Source organism: Sceloporus occidentalis, unplaced genomic scaffold, assembly GCF_023333645.1.
Source record: "Sceloporus occidentalis isolate IW3139 unplaced genomic scaffold, rSceOcc1.0.p SCAF_1, whole genome shotgun sequence".
Classification (NCBI taxonomy): Eukaryota; Metazoa; Chordata; class Lepidosauria; order Squamata; family Phrynosomatidae; genus Sceloporus; species Sceloporus occidentalis.
The window spans coordinates 38777995-38782796 of NW_028316981.1; the positions used below are offsets into that span (position 1 = coordinate 38777995).

At 42.1% G+C, this 4802-nt stretch overlaps 1 pseudogene; it reads right to left on the bottom strand.

The window, feature by feature from the left end:
• Positions 1 to 4295: 4295 nt before the first annotated feature.
• On the bottom strand, positions 4296 to 4425 carry LOC149321322 (U2 spliceosomal RNA; annotated as a pseudogene).
• Positions 4426 to 4802: the final 377 nt, after the last annotated feature.

Consider the following 4802-nt stretch of genomic DNA (forward strand, 5'->3'; position numbering starts at 1 on the left):
TGCCCACCCCTTCTTCTCCACTACCATGGCTCTCTTGGCCAAGGGAGCCAAGCCACCAGAAAAGGAGGGGCTAGTGCACATCCCATCTGGAGCTACGCCACCAGAGGAGGAGGAGCAGCGTGCATCCCTTCCTGCTCTTCTGCTGCTGTGGATCTCTCTCCTGTGAAACCCAAGGCACCAGAAAAGAAAAAGTGAACACATGCCCCTTTCTGCTTCTCCATTGCCCTAGCTCTCTTGGCCAAAAGATCCAAGGCATCAGAGGAGAGGGGAAGCACATGACATGTCCAGCTTCTGTGCTGCCTGGCTCTCTCCTCCAAGGGAACCAAGGCACTGGAGACAGAGAGGCAATTGCATGCCCCTTCTGTTTCCTCCCCTGCCTCATTTGCCTGGACATCCAGCTGGCCCTGGTAGCCATTTCCAGGTCTGGGCAGGTGGCTGGTGGCAGGCCGAAATCCTGATCAAGGTGTGAATTGTCTGGAGATATGGTCAGTTCAGCACCGATCCTACAATACAGTTGTCCCTCCAAATTCGCTAGGATTAGGGGAACAAGACCCCCGTGAATATGGAAAAACCGCAAATAACAAAAACACTGTTTTTACCTGAGAGGACATCTCTCTAGGAATCTCTAGGTCCTCCAGTGCAACTCTGTGGTCAATGTCCAACATACACTGACCATAGAATGGCACTAGAGTAGCTACAAATGGTCTTTCAGTGCAACTTTTAGTTAAAGTTGACCACAGAGGTGCACTGGAGGACCTAGACAGTCCTAGAGAGAACATATTAATGAAATCCGTTAATAATCAAATCCACAAATATCAAAGACGCAAATATGGAGGGATGACTGTATATCCATTTAACAAGGGAGATTATCACATTGAATTTAAAACAATTTATTCCTGATGGGATAAAGTCGTATTTAATTTTAAAAGCGGGTGTTATCGCACACAGTGACAGCCGGGCGAGTGCAACCCGTATGTAGCCTGGATCCCAGCCGTGCTTATCCAGTGGATTCTCAAAAATGGCAAGCTCCCATTTTTGAAAAGCTGCAGCATAAGTGCAGCTGGGATCTGGGCTGCATATGGTTTGCACTTGCCTGGCCATGACTGCATGCAATAACACCCACTTTTAAAATTAAATGTGACTTTATCCCATTGGGGATAAGTCACTTTAAATTCAGTGCGATAATCTCCAAGAATTATGAAAACTTGCCTTTTGCTCCAGATCTTCCCAGAAAATCCAGATTACCTGGGAACTCCAGAGTGACACCAGACAGCTATCCAGTGTGCTGCCCACTGCCTCTGCTGCTACTGCAAGTGGCTACTTTTGAGGTCAGAATGAGGTGCCCAGCCTCAATGCAGGCCGCCTCTTCAGCCTCAGAGGGAGCAACTTGCACCAGTAGCAGCAATGGGCAGACTGAGTGTGAACAGACACTTGGGGGTCACTCTAGAATGCCCAAGTAATGGGGGGACTTTGGGGCAGTTTGGGGGACAGAAAACTCTGGGCTTCTCCTGGAGTATTCTGGCCATGGAAGCCATTAGCTCCTCCTTCATTCTGAGGAACAGAAAGGAATATCAAGGATGTTCTTGACTACTTGGCTAAATTAAAGCTAATGGAATAAAAGGCATGTCTCTGAGAGACAGCCAGGTACAGATACATAATTATGTTACAGTAGAGGAAACACAACTGAACAAACATGTTATCATAAAGTCTGTTGTTGTTGTTGTTGTTATTATTGTGTGCCTTCAAGTTCTTTTCAACCTATGGCAGCCTGCATCCAACCTTGCATCCAATTTTGGGGAAAGGTGGGATATATGTGCAATAAATAAATTAATGAAACAAACTACATATGTATAAAGCCATCATGACTGAGCATCTCAGCACCACTTAAAACTCACAATGTTTAGGGCTTCATAGGATAATAGCAGCAGTATTTTGTACTGAGAAAGGTCTCTTACTTGGGATAAAACTTGGCTTTCGTTGATCAGCTTCCATCAGGAGGCACACTGCTTTATTTTGCAATCCCTACATCAGCTGAATCAGCTCTAAGAATTCTTACCATCTTTTATGCCACCATTTGCTCTTGTGTTATGCAATAAATCTATAAAACATCTTCAATGTGTAACACACTGGTGGTGCAGTTTTTCCCCACTGAAACCATAACGACAGCAAGGACCAACTGTCGGAATCATCATCAGAAATGTGAAACTGTTTGTCCCTAATTGGAAGCATGCAGTGAAGGTTATTGGAGGTGACAGTCAGGTTCAGATCAATTCAGCAAACATTATGTACAGCAAAAAGATATCATAGCCAATTTCCTTATACCTAGTTCAGTATCATTTAGTCTGCACACTGTGAGTTTTTCCCAGCTGTCTCAGAAGATGCCATAGAACAAATGTGCGGCATTTTGCATGCACATCATCTGCTCAGCACTGTTGTTGTGTGCCTTAAAGTTGTTTCTGAGGCCTGTTACAGACAGGCCAAAATAAAGCTGCTTCGAGTCACTTTGGAGGTATGGTATTTCAATGATGCATGAGTCCTAGGAGTCAAAAAGCTGCACTAAAGCCACGCTCCAGTCCTAAGGACTGGAGTACAGCTTTGGTGTGGCTTTAGGACTCTTAGGACTCATGCATCATTGAAATACCATACCTTCAAAGTGACTCGAAGCAGCTTTATTTTGGCCTGTCTGTAACAGGCCTGAGTTATGGCAACCATAAAGTGAATCTATAACAGGGGTTTCTTTTCAAGGTTTACTGCCGAGATATATAGCCTTCTTGGCAAGGTTTATTATCAAGGGGTTTGCCTTTGCCTTCTTCTAAGGTTGAGAGAGTGTGACTTGCCCAGGGTCACCCAGTGAGATACCATGGCCGAGTAGAGACTTGAACCCTGGTCTCCCAGATTCCCAAACCAACACCTAAACCTCACTGGCTGTCCCACAACCTTTGCCATATTTTAAACAATGGAGCTACCCAATCAGCCTATATTCAGCCTCTGTCATGAAGAGGTTAATTTAATTCCCCATAGAATTTTGCTGCCCTGTGTTTGCCTTCATTGAGGAAATTAATCTGAAATAGAAAATTCCATTTAATTCAAAGAAATATTTGGTACAAATCTCAAGCAAGCAAGCCCCGGGAGCATTTAGTTCATATAATGTCAAAACTACCATCTGCATATTCCTTGTGAGTATTGAATGTAATGCTAACAACAGGTTTGCTCTGTTATTCAGGCTTTACTCTAAGAGCAGCAGGCATGATGCCAGTATGAATCCTTGCTGATTTCTTATTGGCTGTACCTGAAATTATTTAATGGAGTTGTGTAACCAAGTGCCTGTAATAAAGAACAGTTGACAAAAGTTCAGTTTCTGTCTCTGACTAGGGATCTGAAAATATGCCAAACCACAGGTCATTGAGGTTCTTGATTTTCTACCTGAAAGCCTGTTCTGACTCAGAGATATTTCAGATGATGAGTCTGTACTTTTCTTTCATGACAATTCCAACATATTTTGTGTGTATTTTTCAGAACAGATCCATTTCTGAACAACATTTTTAAATAGACACATTGTTGTGTCCAAAGCAGGTCTCTGTGCGATTTTGAAACACTCATGGTTCTCTGGGTACATTTTTAAAATGTATCAATTTTTCACATGCATTTTCCATTTTTAAAATGGAAATTCGTATGTGTCCATATTTCTAGAGACTGTGACTATAGATTGTATTTGGGTTTGTTTTCAGTTCTCTCTGTGTGCAAACTGGGCACACATGATATATATATATAAAATCCCTAATTCTGACATAGATGCTTCTATGGTTAAGTTTCCTCGGCTATATTTCCAAGATTCTTTCTTCCCTAGCAGAATTTCTGTGAGTGTGCTGGGGCTGCAAGTTCATATATTTATTCTTTATTTTCTGTTTTATTAATTGCAAACTTTAGAATTGTTACATTTAGATTGTCCTTGGGGTGGGCAGTGAACAATCCCTCCAACACACAAGGCAGGCAGGCTCTCTGCTCCCACATATTGCTCACTAAACTGATGTACAACTGATATGATCAGAGTTGCAGAGAGGACCAATGGAAGCCAAATTACATACCATACAGATTCAAACTCCTGCCTTATGAATAGCAAACTATCAAATTTGGATGTAACTCCTCTATCCCAGACTTACTACAAGCATTTACCAGTGTCTGGAAGGAGATTTTGTTATATGGCAGAAACTAAGGAATCTCTTCCTTACCCCACTGGGTTATAGCATTTTTCCCCATTTATTTATTTAACTATATTGATCTGACTTCCTAATAACATATTCTCCACATGGCTCATTCATATATGTATGTGTATGTATGGATACACACACATGCACACACACATAAAACAATCTTAAAATTCAATATATACTACACTTGATCTTAGACAAAAGGCCAAGAAGTAATATATGTATATGTGTGTGTGGGTGGGTGGGTGGGTGGGTGGGTGTGGGTGTATAGTGTAAATAAAAGTTGTTCTTTCCAATAGATGAGATTTTTAAAAATCCAGAATCATGGTGCTTTCTACACACCAAAGAGGATGAGCAGGAACATGTCCACCTATTTCCCAACAGTTGGATTTTCTGTAACATGTATTCACAGAAATCTTGGAGGTCTCTATAGATGACACCCTTGCAATATGTCCAGCTACAGGAAAAGAAATGGATGTGTCTCCACTCATTCCTCTACTTTCCAACAACATGTAACTGGTCATTTTGGAAGAGGGTTGCACTGCTTCCAAGGTAGGTTTTCGGGGCAATTTTCATTTTTGCGTGGTTGGAACA